General features: G+C 45.9%; 1 protein-coding gene across 5 annotated transcripts in view; it reads left to right on the top strand.

The window, feature by feature from the left end:
* LOC140481329 (putative pre-mRNA-splicing factor ATP-dependent RNA helicase DHX32) overlaps positions 1-13,690 on the top strand; it is a 129,399-nt gene that overhangs the window by 11,977 nt on the left and 103,732 nt on the right. The window lies entirely within an intron of this gene.

Raw genomic sequence — 13,690 nt, 5'->3', positions numbered from 1 at the left:
AGGATTGCATTTATTGGAGATCAGAATTGAGTGTGGGGTGCTGGAAAAGCACAGCAGGTCAGGCAGCATCTGAGGAGCAGGTAACTTGACATTTCAGGAATAAGGAACAAGGCTTGTTGGCCAGGGGGCTGAGAGATATATGGAAGGGGGTTGGGGTTGGGGTTGCGGGCAGGGTAGCTGAGAATGTGAGAGATTGGAGAGGGGGATGGAGATTGGAAAGGTGATGAGCAGGTCAGGAGGGCAGTGCCGAGTTGGTGGCTTGGGACTGGGATAATGTGGGACAGGGGAAATGAGGAAACTGGTGAAATCCATGTTGATCCCATGTGGTTGCAAGGTCCCAAGGTGGAATATGAGTTGTTCCTCCTCCAGCCGTCAGGTGGTTAGTTTGTGGTGATGGAGGCGGCCCAGGACCTGCATGTCCTTGACTGAATGGGACGGGGAGGTGAAGTGTTCAGCTACGGGGCGGTGGGGTTGGTTGGTGCAGGTATCCCGGAGATGTTCTCTGAAATGACCTGGAAGTGGGCATACTGTTTCCCCAATGTAGAGGAGACCACGTCAGATGCAGTGGATACAGTAGATGACATTGTTGGAGATATAAGTAACTGTTTTTCGGAATAGGAAGGATCCCTTGGGGCCTTGGATGGAATTGAGGGGAGTGATGTGGGTGCAGGTTTTGCACTTCCCTCCGGTGGCAGTGGAAGGTGCTGGGAGTGGGGTGTGGGCTGGTGGAGGGCTTGGTTCTGATGAGGGTGTCATTGAGGGAATGGTCTCTGGAACGCTGATGGGCTGGTGGGGGAAATATATCTCTCCGTTTGTAGGTGGCAGAGGATGCTGCGATGTATGCTGAGGTTAGTGAGGTGGAAGGTGAGGACCACTGAGGTTCTGCCCTTTTATATAGCTACATGCACATGTCTATAATCGCTATATGAACAGGTCAGTGTCCGGGAATTACGTGGCGAATAACGTAATTCCAGATTTATGATTGTCCAGCCACCTCCAAGTCAAGATGGTGCTAGAATGTCCATCACTTGCTCAGATGCATGTAACTCCAATAGCTCTCCATAAACTCAACATCAAGGAAAACGTAGCTTGATTGATTGGCACCTATCCACTCCTTTCAACTTTCACACCATCCACCACTGAAGCAAAATGTGTACCATCTACAAGGTGCCCTGTAATCACTCACCAGTGCCACTTTGGTATCAACTTCTAAATCTGGTGACCTCTGCCACCTAGAACACCAGATACAAGGGAACACTGTTACCTGCAAGCTCCCCTCCAAGCTACTCACCAGCTTGATTGGAACTATATCCCTGTTTCTTTATTGTTATTGGATAAAAATCCTTGGACTCCCTTCCCCACAACACTGTGGCTGTCCTTGCACCAAATGGACTGCAGCGATTCACTATCTTGAGGCCACTTTCTAGGGATGGCTAGCCAGTGGCACCCACACACCATGAGTAAAAGCATGAATAAAACAAAATAAGAAAATGCCTTCTATGAGAATAAAATACTTGCAAATGCTGGAAATCTGAAATTTAAAAAATGAGAAAATCTGGAGAAACTCAGCAATTTGTGGCAGTCACTATTAAACACTCAGCTTTCCTGAATCCTATAATATGCAGATGTCAAGACCACCCTAGTGGTGTACAACAAGTTCCGTTCCGTTCCGATCCGTTCCGTTCCATTCCATTCCATGTCCTACTATACGGGTAAACTGGACAGTTTCTGACATGGGTACTTATTTCCCCTTACTCCTGAAGTTATCGATGTGAAAAATCGTGAGCGATTTTCGGCTGTAAACATGCACCCTCTGTGAATCATATCAAGACTATCCGCTGGTTTTAAGACTATTGGACTAGCAAAATAATAACAGGTTAATATTTCAGATTGATAGCTGAAAAACCTGAACTGAAAGGTAGGTAAATTCCAATAGGCTTAATAACAAAAAACTGGTTAGGACATGTCTGGTCAAATTACTTTTCATAATACCTCTTCACTGCCTAAGTGAGCTGACTATGTCATAGAGCTGACTGTGTCTTAGAGCATTCATCACTTTCCACTGTTCTGCCTTTGAACAGAAATCTTTCCCTTGAATTTTAATCCTTTTAACAGTACACGTGCTGTTCATTAACATAGCAAAACCACGAACCGTGAATGCTGGAAATCTGAAACAAAAGCATAAATTGTTGGAGAAACTCAGCAGGTCTGGCAACATCTGTGGAGAGAAAGCAGACATTTTCGCTCTAAATTTGAAAATCAGTGGATCCAAAACTTTGAATTTGCTTTCTCTCCATGTGCTGTCAGACCTGCTGAATTTCTCTAGCAATTTGTTTTTGTTGACCTATCCCTATAGTTCTCTTCATTCCTAACTGGACTGTCACCTACATTTCCTTTCTCTTTGTGAGGCACAGTCTTGAAACAATTTGAACCTTTTCCTGCAGCATACTGTATTCACTTGAGGATCACAGCATTTGTTAAAATATTTAATCAGTCTCTATTAGGATTGCACTGTGGACAGACTGTCACTCTCCCTCACCAGTGGATTTACAGATGGGATGAGGTGTGTAAAATTCCTGTCTTGACTTCCCCATTGCTGTCTTTTCACCATCCCTGCAGACCTCCCCCTCTCTGAGGATGAAAGATCAGTTCTCAGCAGTGGCCTCACCTTCATCCCCCTTTGCTCCTGGATTAACGAGTTCAACACGCGGCGAGACATCAAACAATTTTTCTGCCGCCTTCGCCTCCGCGCCTACTACTTCAACAAGGACTCTCGCCCACCCTCTGACGACCCCTTCTCCCGCCTCCAACACACTCCATCCACCTGGACACCCCGTGCTGGCCTCTTACCCACCCTTGATCCCTTCATAGCCAACTGCCACCGCGACATTAACCTCCTCAACCTGTCCACCCCTCTTACCCACTCCAACCTCTCACCCTTGCAACGTACAGCCCTCCACTCCCTCCGCTCCAACCCCAACCTCACTATCAAACTGGCAGACAAGGGAGGCGAGGTGGTAGTTTGGCGCACCGATCTTTACCTTGCTGAGGCTAAACGCCAGCTCGCGGACACCTCCTCCTACTGCCCCCTTGACCATGACCCCACCTCCCACCACCAAACCTTCATCTCCCAGATCATCCATAACCTCATCACCTCAGGGGATCTCCCATCCACTGCCTCCAACCTCATCGTCCCACAACCCTGCACCGCCCGTTTACACCTCCTGCCCAAAATCCACAAACCTGACTGCCCCAGCTGACCCATTGTCTCTCAGCCTGCTCCTGCCCCACTGAACTCATCTCTGCATACCTTGACACAGTCCTGTCCCCCTTTAGCCCAAGAACTCCCCACCTACGTTCGGGACACCACCCACGCCCTCTACCTCCTCTATGATTTTGGCTTCCTCGGCCCCCAACGCCTTATCTTCACCATGGACCGAAAGCCTCCAAGCCCTCAGCTTCTTCCTTTCCCGCCGACCCAACCAGTACCCTTCCACTGACACCCTCCATCGACTGACTGAACTGGTCCTCACTCTGAACAACTTCTCTTTCCAATCTTCCCACTTCCTCCAAACCAAAGGAGTAGCCATGGGCACCCACATGGGCCCCAGCTATGCCTGCCTCTTCGTCGGATATTGGAACAGTTCATCTTCTGCAGGTACACTGGCACCACCTTTTCCTCCGCTACATCGATGACTGTATCGGTGCTACCTCGTGCTCCCACGAGGAGGTTGAACAGTTCATCCACTTTATTAACACCTTCCACCTCAACCTCAAATTTACCTGGACCATCTCAGACTCCTCCTTCCCCTTCCTAGACCTCTCCATTTCTATCTCAGGCGACCGAATCAACACGGACATTTACTATAAACCGACTGACTCCCACAGCTACCTGGATTACACCCTCCTTCCACCCTGCCCCCTGTAAAAACGCCATCCCATATTCTCAATTCCTTCGCCTCCGCCGCATCTGCTCCCAGGAGGACCAATTCCAATACCGAACAACCCAGATGGCCGCCTCCTTCAAAGGCCGCAATTTCCCCTTAGACGTGGTTGATGATGCTCTCCACTGCATCTCCTCCACTTCCCGCTCCTCCGCCCTTGAATCCGCCCCTCCAATCGCCACCAGGGCAGAACCCCACTGGTCCTCACCTACCACCCCACCAACCTCTAGATAGATCGTATCATCCTTTGTCATTTCCGCCACCTCCAAACAGACCCCACCACCAAGGATATATTTCCCTCCCCTCCCCTATCAGTGTTCCAGAAAGACCACTCCCTCCGCGATTCCCTCGTTAGGTCCACACTCCCCACCAATCCAACCTCCACTCCCGGCACCTTCCCCTGCAACCGCAAGAAATGCAAAACTTGCGCCCACACCTCCCCCCTCATTCCATCCAAGGCCCCAAGAGATCCTTCCATATCCGTCGAAAATTCACCTGCACCTCCACACACATCATTTACTGTATCCGCTGCACCCGATGTGGCCTCCTCTACATTGGGGAGACAGGCTGCCTACTTGCGGAACGTTTCAGAGAACACCTCTGGGACACCCGCACTAACCGACCCAAACGTCCCGTGGCTGAACACATTAAGTCCCCCTCCCACTCCGCCAAGGACATGCAGGTCCTTGGCCGCCTCCATCGCCAGACCATGGCAACAAGACGCCTGAAGGAAGCACGCCTCATCTTCCACCTAGGAACCCTCCAACCACAAGGGGTGAACTCCGATTTCTCCAGCTTCCTCATTTCCTCTTCCTCCCCCACCTTATCTCAGTCCCAACCCTCTGACTCAGCACCGCCTTCTTGACCCGCAATCATCTTCCCGACCTCTCCCCTCTCACCCCCTCTCCGGCTTATCACCCTCACCTTAACCACCTCCCACCTATCGCATTCCCAACTCCCCTCCCCCCTACCTTTTATCTTAGCCTGCTTGGCACACCCTCCTCATTCCTGAAGAAGGGCTTATGCCCGAAACGTCGATGCTGCCTGACCTGCTGCGCTTTTCCAGCAACACATTTTTCAGTTCCACATTGCCCTCACAGCTGCACCAACCTGTCCATGATGTTAAAGTGGGGCAGATGAGGTTGAGGCAAGACAGACCATGCTGACTGTAGTTGAGGTCCTTATGTTAGCAATTATGAGTCAATTCAGGGCCATTTTCCTTGAAAGAAAGTTCATCTTATTGACAGGAACTATGTTCTGATCTGTTGTCAAGGCCTTTCAGGATGTACGAGTATAATATACTTTTTAGGTTATTTTTTTTTCTCTCTCCAGTAGATATCTCGAACCCCAGTCAAGTGAAGGATGTGATAAATGTTTCTTTGGTAACATGAGGCAAAAAAGTGTTCAGCTTGTTTTTAGTCACTTTCTTTTGATATGTTGACAGTTTGCATAAGACTTGTCTATGCAGAAAAATAGCACTTGGAAGTAGCATGTATTTTAAGACAGGTCTGCACATTGGGAACAATTCAAATTGCCAAGTAAAACTGAAATTGCTGAATGTGAGATCTTGATCTTGCTGTTAGTCTGATCAAGCAATTTATAATCTTATATATTTGTGTTGCTGAAACAGTTTATGAAAATTAATGTTTGTGTTACTGAGTAAGTAACAGACTAAAATTTCATTGTTGATGCTTTACTGTTCAAGTTTTAACCTGACATGTTGTAAGTGTAGATTGGATACAGCAGATGCCTTTAGTCTTGTTGGTTTCCAGAGCTGAGGTTTTGCTCACCTCAATGTAGAGTCTGTGGTAAACTAAGTGACAAAGATTAATTGTTGTGATTAGTCAACAATTAGTATATGTCATACCACTACCAGGTAGTGGTAGATGACAGATAGAAGGCCAAACTGGTACATCTAAACCCTCCTCTGTCCTATCTGAGGTTAAAGTTTTCACATATGTTTTCTAATAGTTATATTCCACATGTCCTTTACCCTGGTTTCACCAGATTTATAAGCATAAAAACTGACTTATCTTTATTCATTTTAGCTGCAAACCCCCTAAAGTTGAACTGTTTGTTTTTCTCAACAAATCAATGGACTTTGCAACCACTCTCTTGCACGAAATCCATTAAAAATTTATATGTAAAACTTCCTGAAATAAGTCAAACTGTGCCTTTTATTCAGTATGTCCTCTTGATTATCCCTTACAATTAATGTGGAAACAAATTTGTTTTTATGCTGTTTCCTATCTTGTGAATATTTTTGATGTTCAGACTATTAGAGTACTTTTGTTTGAAATTAAAGCACGTCCCAGACTTCAGACAAGATTTGAATGCTGAGTAAAAGGATGTGATAAGAGACAACAAAAATCTTGAGTTGGGAGAATTCAAGAATGTAACTGATTTGGAGCAGGAGTAGCGTGTACAGCCTGTTGAGTTTGCTGGACCATTCAGCAGGATTGTGACTGATCTTCAGTTTCAACTCCATTTTCCCATCTACTCCTCATATCCCAGTCTCCGTGAAAAATAGCCTCAGCGATATAGCATATGCAAACACTATCAAAATCTTGAGAGAACTTACTGCACCCCTAGCCAAGCTAACACTAGCATCTAGTCAGTGTAGAAAATTGTCCAGGTATATCCTGTACACACATAGCAGGGCAAATCTAACCCATCAAATTACTGCTGCACAAGTCCACTCCCAATCCTCAGCGAGGTGATGGGAGATGTTTTCAAGTAGCACTTGCTGAGCAATAATGTGCTCCGTGATGCTCAGGGCCTCTTAGCTCCTGTCCTTATTAAAGCCTTGATTCAACATCAGCATAAAGCTGAATTCCAGACGTATGGTGAGAATGAAGCCCTTGACGTCAAAGCTGCATTTGACTAAGTGTGGCATTCATGGGTCCTAGCACAACTCAAGTCAGTTGGAATCTAGAGGAAAACTCTGCTGACCACAGTCATATTTGACCAAAGCAAGATGGTCGTGGTTGTTGGAGGTCCGTCATCTCCGCTCCAGGACATCTCTGCTGGAGTGCCTCAGGGTAGTGCCCTAGACCCAACCATCTTTGGCTCCTTCATCAGTGGCTTTCCCTCCATCATAAGGTCAGAAGCAGGGATGTTAGATTTTGATGAAACCATTTGTGACTCCTCAGATACTGAAGCAGTTCACTTGACTAGCTTCACAAAACCACCTTGAACATTGATTCATTTCCCCTACAAACAAACAATTGTACTGTCTGCAAAATATACTGAGACTCCTTAAATAGCACCTTCCAAGCCTGTGACCTTTCCTTTTGAAAAGGATGAGGACAGTGGGCACAATGCTAGCCTCAGTCTTTCAAGCGTTTAACCTCTAGCTCATCTGTGAATAGATATTAAAAAGTGGGGGAAGATGGAGCTGAGTATCATCAGCGTGTGTTTGAAAACTGACTGATACCTGTGGAAGATGGCACTTAAGGCAGCATGGAGGTAGAGATCAAGTCGAGTAATATAACTCCTTGGTGGATTGCGCAGGAAATGATGTGGAACAGGGAGAGGGCATTGCTAGATGTGCCCTATCTATGATCATCATTAACAGTGGAACCAAGCAAGGATGTTGATCTCTCAATGGAATGAAATCTTGCCAGAGGATGGTGCAGTTAGCTATGGTCAAGGGTGTGACAATGAAGGATCTTATTTGCAACTTTAGTTTCTTTGTTATAGCAGGGTGATAAACCTGCTTTGTAGAGGTTCAAACATAGACTTGAAGAAATCTCAGCATGAATGTGGGGACTGCAGCAGCATATTTGAAACCCTTGAGTGGACAAAACGTTGGTGCAAGATGAAAGTGGGTAGTTCAGATGCTGGAGAAGCACAGCAGGTCAGGCAGCATCCAAGGAGCAGGAACATCGACTTTTCAGGCAAAAGCCCTTCAGGAACTGCCGGCAATGACCTTATTAGTCAGTCTCTGAAATGTGGCTAGAGCGTTTTGCATACCAAATGGCATGACTTTGAACTGATATAAGGTAAAAACAATGACTGCAGATGCTGGAAACCAGATTCTGGATTAGTGGTGCTGGAAGAGCACAGCAGTTCAGGCAGCATCCAACTTTGCTTTGAACTGATATAGTCATTTGGTGTTACGAAAGCCGAAACTGCCTTTGCTCTCACTGACAGAGGGACTTGCCAGTAGCCTCTGAGCAAGTCCAACTTAGAAACGTAAGTTGCTTATCCCACTTTTTTGACACAGTCCTTAAGCTATAGAATTGGATATGCATCAGTCTTTGTAACAGCATTGAATTTGCGGTAGTCCACACATAACGATTGGGTACCATCTGGCTTTGGCACCATGAGTATGGGTGAGCTCCAGTCACTGTAACTCACTTTGATTATGCCATCTTGGACCATGCACTCAATCTCCTTCTGAGCCTGTGCCAACTTTAAAGGGTTATGTCTATACAAATGTTGCTTCATCAGAACAGCATCTCCTATATCTACATCATGCACAATTAGGTTAGTACCTACCACATTCTCCTCTTACTTTCCTTCCCTATCAAAATATCTTTTGAGCATATTCACATGAGACACACTGAGATTTCTTCCTGTCTGGAGTCCTTATCAAGTAGTTCACCCCACTCAATTTCCTCTTGTTTTGATAAGATCCACCAAACCTTGCTTTTAAAAACTCACCTGTTACTGGAAGTAACACTAACACCTTATCCCCAATTGCAAATTTGTGATTTATTCTCCGTTTCCTGTTTCATTGTATGCTGTGATACTTTTAAATGCTGTCTAGTCAACTCTCCAGCTCTATTTAATCGTTCTCTAAGATTTGACACATAGTTTAAATGGATGGTCTCTGAATTCTGACTTATTAATTTCTTCTTAATCGATTTTAACAGTCCTCTTACTTCATGCCCAAAATATAATTCAAATGGACTGAACTTTGGTTAATTTGTTTTGGTGCATCTCTGATCACAGAAAGTACAAACTGAACTCCCTTATCCCAGTAATCTGGGTAATCCTGACTGTAAACCCTCAATATGGTCAGTTTGATGCCAGCTCTCTAGCACTCCCTGCGATTCCAGATGGTACGCAGTAGATTTAAATTGATTTTTTTTTTCCCCAAGTTATCCATAATGTCTTTGAATAGTTTGGATGTGAACTTTGATCCTTACTCTGACTGGATCTTTAGTGGTATTCCATATCAAGTAAAACAAAATTTAAGTAATTCTTCTCCAACCCTTTTTACTGTGATGTTGCGTAATGGGATTGCTTCTGGAAATCAAGTCGACACATGCATTATTGTTAATAAATACTTATTCACTCTTCTTGTTTAAGATAGGGGACTTAGAATAATCAAGACTCTTGTGAAAAGTTCCTCAAGTGTTGGAATAGTTTTTAAAGGTGCAGGTTTTATTACTGCCTGTGGATTTCCAATTAGCTGACATGTATGACACATCTGGTAAAATTCAACAACATCTTTGTGGAGTCTGGGCCAGTAAAAATGTCTTTATATTTTAGCCTGTGTTTTCATCACCCCTAAATGACCTCCAAGTTGTAACTCCTGCACGACTTGCAGAATCTCTGCCCATTTCTCATCTGTTTGAATGTGTGATAGTTTCCATTTCCTCATTTAGACATCATTTGTTAACAAAGAACATAGAACAATACAGCGCAGTACAGGCCCTTTGGCCCTCGATGTTGCGCCGATCCAAGCCCCCCTAACCTACACTAGCCCACTATCCTCCATATGCCTATCCAATGCCCGTTTAAATGCCCATAAAGAGGGAGAGTCCATCACTGCTACTGGCAGGGTATTCCATGAACACTCAACTCGCTGAGTAAAGAATCTACCCCTAACATCTGTCCTATACCTACCACCCCTTAATTTAAAGCTATGCCCTCTCGTAATAGCTGACTCCATACATGGAAAAAGGTTCTCATGGTCAACGCTATCTAAACTCCTAATCTTCTTGTACACCTCTATCAAGTCACCCCTAAACCTTCGTTTCTCCAATGAAAACAGCCCCAAGTGCCTCAGCCTTTCCTCATACGATCTTCCTACCATACCAGGCAACATCCTGGTAAACCACCTCTGCGCCCGTTCCAGTGCCTCCGCATCCTTCCTATAGTATGGCGACCAAAACTACACACAATACTCCAGATGCGGCCGCACCAGAGTCTTCTACAACTGCAACATGACCTCAGGACCCCGGAACTCAATTCCTCTACCAATAAAAGCCAGTACGACATATGCCTTCTTCACCGCACTATTTACCTGGGTGGCAACTTTCAGAGATCTGTGTACATGGACACTAAGATCCCTCTGGTCATCCACACTATCAAGTATCTGACCATTAGCCCAGTACCCCATCTTTTTGTTACTCATACCAAAGTGAATCACCTCACACTTAGCCACATTGAACTCCATTTGCCTCCTTTCTGCCCAGCTCTGCAGCTTATCTATATCCCGCTGTAACCTGACACATCCTTCCTCACTGTCAACAACTCCACCGACTTTCGTATCATCCGCAAACTTGCTCACCCAACCTTCTAGCCCCTCCTCCAGGTCATTTATAAAAATGACAAACAGCAATGGTCCCAAAACAGATCCTTGCGGAACACAGCTAGTAACTGCACTCCAAGATGAACCTTTACCATCAACTACTACCCTCTGTCTTCTTCCAGCCAGCCAATTCCTAATCCAAACCTCCAACTCGCCCTCAATACCATACCTCTGTATTTTATGCAGTAGCTAACCATGGGGAACCTTATCAAACGCCTTTCTAAAATCCATATACACCACATCTACCGCTTTACCCTCATCCACTTCCTTAGTCACCTTCTCAAAGAATTCAATAAGGTTTGTGAGGCACGACCTGCCCTTCACAAAACCATGCTGACTATCTTTGATCACATTATTCCTATCCAGATGTGCATAAATCCTATCCCTTACAATTCTCTCTAAGACCTTGCCCACAACAGAAATGAGACTCACCAGCCTATAGTTACGAGGGTTATCCCTACTCCCCTTCTTGAACAATGGAACCACATTTGCTATCCTCCAGTCTCCTGGCACTATTCCTGTAGACAACGAGGACATAAAAATCAAGGCCAATGGCTCTGCAATCTCCTCCCTTGCTTCCCAGAAAATCCTAGGATAAATGCCATCAGGCCCAGGGGACTTGTCTATTTTCACCCTTTCCAGAATTTCCAACACCTCTTCCCTACATACCTCAAAGCCGTCCATTCTAATTAATTGTGACTCGGTATTCACATCGGCAACAATGTCCTGTTTCTGAGTGAATACTGACGAAAAGTATTCATTCAGTGTCTCCCTCTCTCTTCAGCCTCCAAGCGCAACTTCCCACTACTATCCTTGACTTGACCTATTCCTACCCTAGTCATTCTTTTATTCCTGACATACCTATATAAAGCCTTTGGGTTTTCCCTAATCCTACCAACTCAGGACTTTTCATGTCCCCTCCTTGCTGCTCTTAGCACTCTCTTCAGATCCTTCCTGGCTACCTTAACACTCAATTTCCCCAATTGAACCTTCACGCTTCATCTTTACATAGGCCGCCCTCTTCCCTTTAACAAGCGATTCTAATTCCTTATTAAACCACGGCTCCCTCACATGACCCTTTCCTCTCTGCCTGACAGGTACATACTTATCAAGGACACTCAATAGTTGCTCCTTGAACAAGCTCCACATATCAATTGCGCCCTTGCCTTGAAGCCTACCTTCCAAGCCATGCATCCTAAGTCGTGCCTCACCGCATCATAATTTCCCTGCCCCCAGCTATAACTCTTGCCCTGTAGTACACACTTATCCCTCTCCATCACTAGAGTAAAAGTCACCGAATTGTGGTCACTGTCCCCAAAGTGCTCACCTACCTCCAATTTTAACACCTGGCCTGATTCGTTACCCAGAACCAAATCCAGTATGGCCTCACCTCTTGTTGGCCTGTCTACATATTGTGTCAGGAAACCCTCCTGCACACATTGGACAAGCACCAACCCATCTAACGAACTCGAGCTATAGCTTTTCCAGTCAATATCAGGAAAGTTAAAGTCCCCCATAACAACCATCCTGAATCATCCTTGCAATCCTTTCTTCTACGTCTCTCGGACTATTAGGAGGCCTGTAGAAAACTCCTAACAGGGTGACCTCACCTTTCCTATTCCTAACCTCAGCCCAAACTACCTCAGATGGCAAGTCTTCATCCATCGTCCTTTCCACCGCTGTAATACTATCTTTGACAAGCAATGCCACACCTTCCCCTCCTTTTACCCCCACCTCTGACCCTACTAAAACATTTAAACCCTGGAACCTGCAACAGCCAATCCTGTCCCTGTTCTGCCCATGTCTCTGTAATCAAAATCCCAGGTACCAACCCACGCTGCAAGTTCCCCTACCTTATTTCGTAGACTTCTTGCATTGAAGTATACACACTTCAAGCCCCTTTCCTGTTTACAGGCACCCTCCTTTGAGATTAATGCCATGTTCCTAACCTCCCTACACTCCAGGTCCTGCACCCTAAAGCTACAGTCTAGGTTCCCATGCCCCTGCAGAGTTAGTTTAACCCCCCCCAAGAGCACTAGCAAACCTCCTTTTCCACCACCCCCGGAAACCATCCTGTTTATAGAGGTCCTACCTTCCCCAGAAAGAACCCCAGTTATCCAGAAACCGGAATCCCTCCCTCCTGCACCATTCCTGTAGCCATGCATTTAACTGTTCTCTCTCCCTATTCCTTGACCTCTACTCTCTATCACATGGCACGGGTAACAAACCAGAGACAACAACTCTTTGTTCTAACTCTGAGCTTCCAACCTAGCTCCCTGAAAGCCTGCCTAACATCCTCAGCCCTCCTCCTACCTATGTCATTGGTGCCAATGTGGACCACAACTTCGGGCTGCTCCCCCTCTCCCTTAAGGACCCGGAAAACACAATCAGAGACATCGCGTACCCTTGCACCTGGGAGGCAACATACCAAATGTGAGTCTCTCTCGCCCCCACAAAACCACTTATCTGTGCCCCGAACTATCGAGTCCCCAGGAACTATTGTTCTGTTCTTCTCCACCCTTCCCTTCTGAGCAACGGGGACAGGCTCCGTGCCAGAGGCCTGAACTCCATTGCTTATCCCTGGTAAGTCATTTCCCCCCCCCCCCCCCCAACAAGTATCCAAAACGGCATACTTGTTCTTGAGGGAAATGGCTGCAGGGGGTCCCTGCACTGGTTGTTTTCTCCCAGTCCCCCTCACTATCACCCATCTGTCTGCAATCTTTGGAGTTACTCCTTCCCTAAAGCTCCGATCTATGACCCCCTCTGCCTCCCGAATGATCCTAAGTTCATCCAACTCCAGCTCCAGTTCCCTAACACGGTCTTGGAGGAGCTGGAGATTGGTGTCATCTGCAAACTTACTAAATGTACCTCTTATGCTCGCATGCAAATCATTTATGTAAATAACAACAAGTAGAGGACCCAGCACTGATCCTTGTGGCACTCCACTGGTCACAGGCCTCCAGTCTGAAAACAACCCTCCACCACCACACTTCTACCTTCTACCTTTGAGCCAGTTCTGTATCCAAATGGCTCGTTCTCGCTATATTCCATGAGATCTAACCTTGCTAATGAGTCTCCCATGGGGATCCTTGTCAAACTGAAGTCCATATAGATCACATCTACTGCTCTGCCCTCCTCAATCTTCTTTGTTACTTCAAAAAACTCAATCAAGTTTGTAAGACATGATTTCCCACACACA

The sequence above is a fragment of the Chiloscyllium punctatum genome, chromosome 1, assembly GCF_047496795.1.
Source record: "Chiloscyllium punctatum isolate Juve2018m chromosome 1, sChiPun1.3, whole genome shotgun sequence".
NCBI lineage: Eukaryota > Metazoa > Chordata > Chondrichthyes > Orectolobiformes > Hemiscylliidae > Chiloscyllium > Chiloscyllium punctatum.
This window is presented reverse-complemented; position numbering and strand designations above follow the sequence as displayed.